Source organism: Gopherus flavomarginatus, chromosome 5, assembly GCF_025201925.1.
Source record: "Gopherus flavomarginatus isolate rGopFla2 chromosome 5, rGopFla2.mat.asm, whole genome shotgun sequence".
In the NCBI taxonomy this organism is placed as follows: Eukaryota; Metazoa; Chordata; order Testudines; family Testudinidae; genus Gopherus; species Gopherus flavomarginatus.
In genome coordinates, this window is record NC_066621.1 from 28,525,595 (window position 1) to 28,534,813 (window position 9,219).

Consider the following 9,219-nt stretch of genomic DNA (forward strand, 5'->3'; position numbering starts at 1 on the left):
GCCGTGCCTCAGGACTCTCCCAAGTTCCACTCACTAACTCTCTTCCCATTTGGGGTATAGCTCGGGGCAACAAATCACCACCAAGATGTACCCAGCTGAATGCTGCTTGTTCTGGTGCCACAGGGGCCTCTGGAGGGTGAAAGGCAGAACTGCAGCACTTCTCAGGCAGAATGTATCTTCCTCAAGCCAAAAAAAAGAAATTCTGTGCTGGACGTGAATTCTGTGCATACGCAGTGGTGCAGAATTCCCACATGAGGAACTCACACCTACCACAAACATAACCTGCTCACTCCCATCTCTTCTCCCTATGTGTCGAGTTCCTGCTGCTGTCGTTAATGCACACAGGCTTTCACTCTCGTTAGTGCTGGCAAGACCCAATCCAGTGACAGGACTGAACCCTTATTTTCCTAGCACATGGGACAGTCTCAGCTGAGGGGGAGGTGAGATGGGGAGGGGGTACAAAGGAGAAAGTTGTTGTACCCATGTTGGTCCCAGGATAGCAAACAGGTATTTTTACTTGGTTCTAAAATTATTACCTCACCCACCTTGTCTCTCCAAGAGATCTAAAAGTGGCAGAAGGAGACAAACAGGAAGACAGAGCTCAGGACTCGAAATCAAACATTTCAAACCCCTGGAAGAAACTACATTTCCCTTCTAACCCTGAGTATGTTTGTATCCTATATGAGGGACCACCCCATTCCCTTCATAGGAGCAAAGAGAGACTGCAGCCAGCCCCAGATGGTCTTTCCCAAACCTGGCATATTTGTTGTGCAAAGTTTGTGCGTGGTGAGTGCACGGGCTGGGTACAGCTGGACCAATCAGCAGATTCGTAAGTCAGGGCAACTCTAGCACAGCTTGGGGGCTGTGGGCAGGGGGATCAGTTCTGGAGCTGGGCCTCTGTCCTCTCTAGGTCCCATGGCACATGGCTCTGGCAGCATCAAGTGGGTCCATCACTGCAGGGGAAGGTTGGGGTAGTGTCTGAGATCAGGGTGAGAAATGGAGGGGGGTCCATGCTCAAGAATGGGGGATGGAATTCACCTCCCCACCCCTCTGCAGAGCTCAGCAACTAGGATTTATCCAGTGAAGTGAATTTCACTCTGGGTGACTATGAGTCAGCCAAGGAAAGATCCTTGTGTCTTAGGTTCCACACTGGCCACAGGAGTTTACTAGTTCTCCCTCCCCAGACGGCCGCGGGCAGCCAGGGATAATTAGTGGGTTATGGGAATTAGAAGATGAAAATTCACTAAGAACAATGATATTTGTGTGTTTATTATTAAATCCCCAGACACCCACCAATCCCCGTCCTCCTTCCGATGAGCTATAAATATCTAAAGGACTCAGCTACTGATCCTGCAGTCAGTTCCTGCCCTTCCCCATTTTCTATAGCAGCACTTTTAAGAACAGGGCAGGGAAACATGATGTAAATACTTTGAACCAAATTCCAGAAGCTGCTGAGCATGGAGAAGTTGAAATGAAACCAAGGTTCCATCTCCCCAAGGACCTGGTCCCTAGTGCAAAACAACAGACCCTCCCCGGAAATCTGAAGTGGCCACTTCATAACTGACAAAATGTTATTAATCTCTTCACTTCTGGGAATTACCAACAAGAGAAACAACCCAGTGACGGTGATATCCTGTGGAAAAGATCTCATGTGTCTTTAGATCATACCGATTTGGAATCTGGAACTTTATATACTAAAATGCCTAATTTGTAGCCCTACGGCAATTGCCTGGTGTCACCACAGGGTAGAATTAAGGTTGGTGCCTTAGTTGTGAATTTCCGTCCCCTAACATATTGCAATTGCTATTAAGTGGGTTTGTTAAAATTCATTTTTTCTATTTCTTTCTTTTAATTTAAATAGATAGTGATATTTATTTTTAAGCCCTTTTTTCAATGTTTACAATTTCAATGTTCAGAGCTGTGGGAAGTTATGAGGGTCGTCAGATAACAATTATTTAATTACAGTAATTGTTGAGATTCCAAAAGCCAAATCATATAACTGTTCAAAGAGAAATTGTCAATGTCACAGGCAAAATATACAGTGTCAACATCCTTAAATCAAACTCCACTTTCTCCTGAAGCATTTCTGTATATTACCTATATAAATATTTTTCCATCTGTGTGCGTGTGTGTACGGTAAAATGAACGTTTGCTGCAATTTAATTCATAAAAATCCAATCCTTTCAAGCGTAATTTTAAGTAATGAAGTACTTGAAATCTTTCACTTCCTAGACTGGAATGTTTCATTTCAGGATAATTACACCCTCCCTGTGATGTATTTCACTCTCAGTACCGTAACCCCCTCGTGACATAGCTCCTGTCTGGGAGCTCTGCTGAGGCGAGTGGCATTATGATCAGAAGATGACACTCTGACACATGATCAGAGACACATGAAGGAGGGTGGAGGACGAGGTAACATGGAGGCTACCAGAGTTGAACATGTCCCTAAGAGCAAACCCCCTCTGAGCCTCTGCTCTCTCCCACCTCCCAGAATCAATAATTCTGAGAAATTGTTCCCTGAAATCTAAATAGCCCCAGTATGAGAGACAGTGGTTAACGCAGGTACCTTAGGGGCTGCAGCACCAACCCCCTGCCTTGACGAGGGGGATGAAGAATTGCTGTAGAAATGGGTTAGGTTAGGAGAGGGCACAGCTGAAGTGGGACTGGGAGCTCAGTTGACCAAGAGGCCAGAACTCATAGGACGGTTGGGAGAAGTCAACAGGACTGGGTAGAGGCATTTCAGTGTATTTTCCCCATTAACCATTCTGCCATGTAATTAATTTAGAAACATCTGAACATCCTGAAGCTAAGCTGGGTTGATGCATTTTCACTTACATTGGTACAGTTTTAATCAGGTGCTTAATCAGATGCTCATGCAACAGAAAGCAATCAATAATGAGTGTGCTTTCATTCATTAACTTGACTGTGTGCTGTGCATCGCTTTAAAAAAAAATTGGTGTGAGCGAGTGTCAAAATTTTAGCCATTAAGAAATGGAAATTGTCAGTTCATTTCTCATGCATTTAGCCCTTTTGCCCTAAAATGCGCATTTGACTCTTTGGCGTTGCTTTATCCGCCCCACCAGAAAACGCTATAGGGAACCCGTTCATTACAGCCGACCTTCACCAGGTACAGTTCAACCACCTATGGGCCAACATTCAAATGGTTCTGTTTGTTTTATCTTTCATTCAGCTTTGCAAATCTTAGATCCCATTTAAAAACTGGAACTGAAATAACCAACGCAAGTAAAGAAGAGAGCGGCATCAGGCATAGGTATGGGGAAACCATTAAATGGAAAGAATTGACTATGCACAAAGGAACATCTCAAACTATGAGAGCCTCAGACAGTCGTCCAAGTGAATCCATCCCAGCCAATCACTCAGCCCTTCTGGCAGTGAATGCTGCGTGTTCCAGGCAGAGCTACGGTGTGTGCGTCTGCTCTGCTGACGTGCTGTTTTGGTACGGAATGCGCCACAGCCACAGGGAGCAGAGACACAGACTCCTACAAAACACATTCCCAGACACACCTCCAATGCTGCATCCCCCCCACCTCCCCACTGTCTGCCATCCCCTCCCCTATCTCCACATGGCCATTCTCAGCCTATTGCTAACACTTCCTCCCAGCCTTCAGCACTATAAATAAATAAAACGTGGTGTTACAAAAGGTAGATTGTGCCACAGAAACCTGATCTGGATGTCAGGTTTTTGATACAGTTCCACATGGGAAACTATTCGTTAAATTGGAGAAGATGGGGATTAATATGAGAACCGAAAGGTCAATAAAGAATTGGTTAAAGGGAGTCTACAAGGGAATCAGGCTGGAGGGAGTTACTAGTGGAGTTCCTCAGATCAGTCTTGGGACCAATCTTACTCAACACTTTTACTAGTGATCTTGGCACAAGAAGTGGGACTGGGACACAAAGCCGGGAGGGATTGCCAATATGGAGGAGGACAGGAAAATCATACAAGAAAATCTGCATGTCCTTGAAAGCTGGAGTAACAGAAATGGGATGAAAATGAACAGTGCACAAATTCTAGTTGTTAGTCTCCAAGTGCATAATTTTGCAATAAGCTGGGGATTTATCAATTGGAAGTGACAGAGGAGGAGAAAGACCTGGGTGTATTGGTTGATCACAGGATAATTATGAGCTGCCAATGTGATGCAGCCATGAAATAGGTTAACACAGCCCTAGGATACATCAGGTGAGGTATTTCCAGCAGACACATGAGTGGGTTAGTACTGTTATAAAAGGCACCGATGAGACCTCATCTGAAATACATCTCTACCTTCTGCCATTAAAGTCTGTGAGTCTGTAAACTGTGCTTTCAATTGCACAGACACCGATGGAGATCAGGGTCCCATCGTGCAGCACATGGCAGAGAACCTGACTGAGATCAGCCCCCCCATTCTAGTGGGCACTGCACAGAGAGGGACAATCCACAGCCCCTCTCTGTTTTCCTCCTACCCATTGTCTACTTGGATTGTGATCTCTTTGGGGCGAGACTTCCCCAAGGTCACCAAGAAGGTCAGGGACAGAGCCAGGAACAGACTCCATTAACGCCAGAGCCACATCACCCGCAGGTTGGAAAGGTCCCCACACCCCATTGTATTAGGCTGCAGGAAGAGGTGGTTTGTCCATGGATACACAGCCAGTCTTGGCAGGGCAGCTCAGCTGCAGCCCCTGCACACAGCTGGGTGCGTGTGTCATGGGTCATGAGAAGTCAGTGTCCAGTCCTGTGGGGTTGTGCTCCTGGCTCACACCTCCAGCACTCACTGCTGCCCCTCCCTTACCAGCTGCACTGGTCAGCCAGCCCCTGGCCTCAGTGAGATCACTGCTCCCCACACACAGACACACCAAACCTTCAAACAGGCACATGGTGCACCAGTGCCAGAGTGCACTAGTGCAAATTCTGTCCTTACTAAGGGTTTGCACCAGTGCCTAAAACACCAGGGTGGCAGAGACCTTCAGTGCCCAAAACAGCAGTACGGTGGCACTAGAACTGGGATCTAGTTCTAGGTCTGTCGCAGACCTTGCACACATCAATGTTTCTCCTCCAAATTTTAGTCTCTTTACCTAGCTGCCCACTCACTGGGGTCTCCTCTCTCTCCACAGCTGCTCACCATTAAAATCTGTCTGGGTGTCACCAGGGCTGAGCTAGTTCAGCTCTGGAATAGTCTTACAAGGGGGACTGTGGAGTCTCTTTTCCTGCAAGTTTTTAAGAACAGGTAGGACAAACCTCTGTCAGAGATAATCAACATATACTTGGTCCTGCCTCGGCAGAGAGAGCTGGATTTGATGACATCTTGAGGTCCTATCTAGATCTACATTTCAAGGATGCTATGCGATATATACGTATAAAACAACATACAGAGAAAAACCACAACATGTCGTCAGGCCATTCAAACAACAACAAAACAAAAAACTACATTGCACAGCATTAAATGACACAATACTAAGGAGAAGAAAGCAACACAATGCAAACTAACACACCTTAGGACAAAAGTACACAATGCAAAATATCTCAACTCAAACCAACATAACACAGGCACCAAACAAGCTAAGGCAAAATAAAGCATCATAAAACTATGCAACACAACATGGTGCATCATAGTTCCAAAAGGCACCATGCAAAACAGCTCAGCGTAGAACAGGGCACAGCACAAAAGAGAATTATTTCAATGTAGGCCTGGAAGGGATCTTGAGAGGTCGTCTACTCCAGCCTCCTGTGCTGAGGTAGAACCAAGTATCCTTAGACATTCCCAGACTGGTGTATCTCTAAGCTGGTCTTAAAAACCACCAGTGAAGGAAATTCCACAGTCTCCCTTGGAAGCCAATGCAAAGCAAACACAGACCAATCCAACACTGTACACACACATGCTGGGCTTGTGGATAAGAGGATAGTCAAGAATTCAAACAATCTGGGTTCAGTTCCCAGTTTTGCCACAATTTCTCCACGCAAACTTGAGCAAATCACTTCAGCTCTCTGAGCTTCAGTTTCCCCATCTGTAAAATGGAGAGTCACCTCCCACCATTGGCCTATTTACCCTTTCAGCTTTTCGGGGCAAGGCCTGTCCCTGTGGGCATGTCGACACTGCAGTCAAACACCAGCGGCTGGCCCGTGCCAGCTGACTTGGGCTCACACGGCTCAGGCTGTGGGGCTGTTTTATTGTGATGTCGATGCTCTGGCTTGGGCTGCAGCCCAAGGTCTGGCACCTTCCCACCTCGCAGGGTCCTACAGCCTGGTTCTAGCCTGAGCCCAGACATCTATACTGTAATTAAACATCCCCTTTGCCTGAGCCCTCTGAGCCTGTCAGCTGGCATGAGCCAGCTGGGGGGGTGGGTTAACAGCAGGGTACAGATACTCTTGGTGTCTTTTCCGCACCTGTCACAATGGGGACCCTGATCTTGGTCAGTGTCTGTGCAGATCCCTGCACAACAGGAAGCCTGATCTCAGTTGGGGACTCTGCAACTCCCAGCATTACAGGATCCCTGATTTTGTTTAGGGCCCCTGCAGCAACTGGCAAAATGTAGGGGCAGGATTTCTGTCAGGGTCTGTGCAGTGCACAGTACAGTGGTGGGGTCTGATCTTTGTTAGGGTCAGTGCAATGCCAGACCCAAAGGGGACACAGATCTCAGTCGAGGTCTCTGAAGTGCCCAGAACAATAAAGGCAGCAGTTTGGGTCACAGTCGTGCGCTGCCTGGCACAGGGGGGGGCCTTGATCTCAGTGCAGGTCTCAGTTTTACCTGGACAACAGTGTGGTCTGATCTCACCTGGGGTCTCTTCAGTGCCTGGCAGAAAAAGGCCCAGATCTCAGCTGGGGTCTCCACAGCACCTGGCAGAACAGGGCCACGCTCAGTACGATAGGGCCCCTGATCTCAGTCACACACCTGGAGAGAAAAGTGGGAAGATTTTTGAGAATTCAATATCAGTATTTCAGAACTGAAGAGACAATGAGGCACAAACTAAATATTCGCCAATATAAGGCGGGTGAAAATGGGGGGAAACACCCCAAACCTGAGATCTGAACTGGCCATTGGCGAAGGGGAGAGAAAATGGGGCACAATGGGGGGAGGGCAACAGGGAACTTCTCAGGGGTTTGGGGGGTCACCCTGGGTGCTGCTCGTTGCTCTCTAGGGAGAAAGGGGGCAGGACGGGAGAGGAGGGGGGTCCCCACGGGAGGGGGCAGTGGTAAATCCGAGGGGATCTCAGCCCCCCCTTTCTCTCCCCGCTCCTAGGGGGTCACCTGCTCCCCCCCCCGGCCATGTCTGGGCTGCACAGACATTTCCCACCCGCCCCTTTCCCAGCCCCCACCTGCCCGGCCCCACGCAGGGACCCCAGTGGGGCCGGGCCCCTCCCCAGGGTCCCAGGGCAGAGCCTGGCCGGGCCCGGGGGGGCGCTGGGCTCCTGCGGGGACAGCAGCTCCGAGCCCCCTGCGGGCGCTGCCCCCCCCCAGGGAGCAGATCCCGCCGCTGCGAGATGCCGGGCCCCCCCTCGGACACTGGGGCAGAGTCACCGCCCGGCCCGGCCCCCGGGGCTCGCTCCGGGACCTGGAGGCTGCAGCTCCGCAGCGGGGCGGGCAGAGCCCGGGGCGGCCCCAGGGCGTCTCCAGCGGGGCAGGGCCCGAGCCGGGCACGAGGGGGGGGTTAATGAAGGGCTCTCCCTCCGCGATCTGCGCATGCCCAGAGCCCCCACAGCACAAAACCTTCTCCGGCCCTTGGAGAGGCTCCAACGGCCCCGCGCGAGCCAGGCAGAGCCGCAGCGGCCCGCACGCATTTGCGGCTCCACTTGTCCTCTTCCACCTATCGTCACTTCTGGTCCACGGAGAATCAGGAACTACATCTCCCAGCCTGCCCCGGAGGCGCTTCCGCTCTTTCCAGTCCAGGGAAGGGAGGTCGCCAGGACCAGCCTGACCCTCCCCGCACAGCTCATTCTTTGCCCCGGCCCCGGCCCCGCCCCCTCTCCTAGCCGGTGCCTCTGAGGGTATGTCTACATCTACAATTTTGCAGCGCTGGTTGTTACAGCTGTATTAGTACAGCTGTATAGGGCCAGCGCTGCAGAGTGGCCACACTTACAGCAACCAGCGCTGCAAGTGGTGTTAGATGTGGCCACACTGCAGCGCTGTTGGGCGGCTTCAAGAGGGGTTCGGGGAACGCGAGAGCAAACCGGGGAAGGAGACCAGCTTCGCCGTGGTTTGCTCTCGCGTTCCCCGAACCCCCCTGCAAACCGCAGGGAAGACCTGCTTGCTCGGGGGTTCAGGGAACGCGAGAGCAAACCGGGGAAGGAGACCAGCTTCGCCGTGGTTTGCTCTCGCGTTCCCCGAACCACCCTGCAAACCGCAGGGAAGGAGACCTGCTTGCACGGGGGTTCGGGGAACGCAAGAGCAAACCGAGGAAGGAGACCAGCTTCGCCGTGGTTTGCTCTCGCGTTCCCCGAACCCCCCTGCAAACCGCAGGGAAGACCTGCTTGCTCGGGGGTTCGGGGAACGCGAGAGCAAACCGGGGAAGGAGACCAGCTTCGCCGTGGTTTGCTCTCGCGTTCCCCGAACCACCCTGCAAACCGCAGGGAAGGAGACCTGCTTGCACGGGGGTTCGGGGAACGCAAGAGCAAACCGAGGAAGGAGACCAGCTTCACCGTGGTTTGCTCTCGCGTTCCCCGAACCCCCCTGCAAACCGCAGGGAAGACCTGCTTGCTCGGGGGTTCGGGGAACGTGAGAGCAAACCGGGGAAGGAGACCAGCTTCGCCGTGGTTTGCTCTCGCGTTCCCCGAACCACCCTGCAAACCGCAGGGAAGGAGACCTGCTTGCACGGGGGTTCGGGGAACGCGAGAGCAAACCGCAGGGAAGGAGACCTGCTTGATTACCAGAGGCTTCCTCAGGTATGCTGGGATACCTGCTTATTCCACGGAGGTCAAGAAAAGCGCTGGTAAGTGTCTACACTTGATTACCAGTGCTGGATCACCAGCGCTGGATCCTCTACACCCGAGGCAAAACGGGAGTACGGCCAGCGCTGCAAACAGGGAGTTGCAGCACTGGTGATGCCCTGCAGATGTGTACACCTCCTAAGTTGCAGCGCTGTAACCCCCTCACCAGCGCTGCAACTTTGTGATGTAGACAAGCCCTCAGACCGCCCCGAGCTGCCTTTTCCCGGGGAGCGGCAGAGCTGGGGGAGACTTGTGACACCCACATATTAACCGCCCCCCCCAGCAGGAGCGTGTACGCC

At 51.4% G+C, this 9,219-nt stretch overlaps 1 protein-coding gene across 6 annotated transcripts in view; it reads right to left on the reverse strand.

Annotated features, from left to right (window-relative positions):
• LOC127052581 (zinc finger protein 436-like) overlaps window positions 1-9,219 on the reverse strand; it is a 269,164-nt gene that overhangs the window by 19,414 nt on the left and 240,531 nt on the right. For 3 of the 6 annotated variants that reach the window (XM_050956409.1, XM_050956407.1, XM_050956408.1), the window contains exon 1: window positions 6,772-6,978. The gene's annotated coding sequence lies outside the window, so the exon portion shown is untranslated. Of the gene's footprint in view, window positions 1-6,744; window positions 6,979-7,548; window positions 7,648-9,219 lie in introns of those variants that run through there. The other 3 variants (XM_050956405.1, XM_050956404.1, XM_050956406.1) reach the window with 3 other exon arrangements.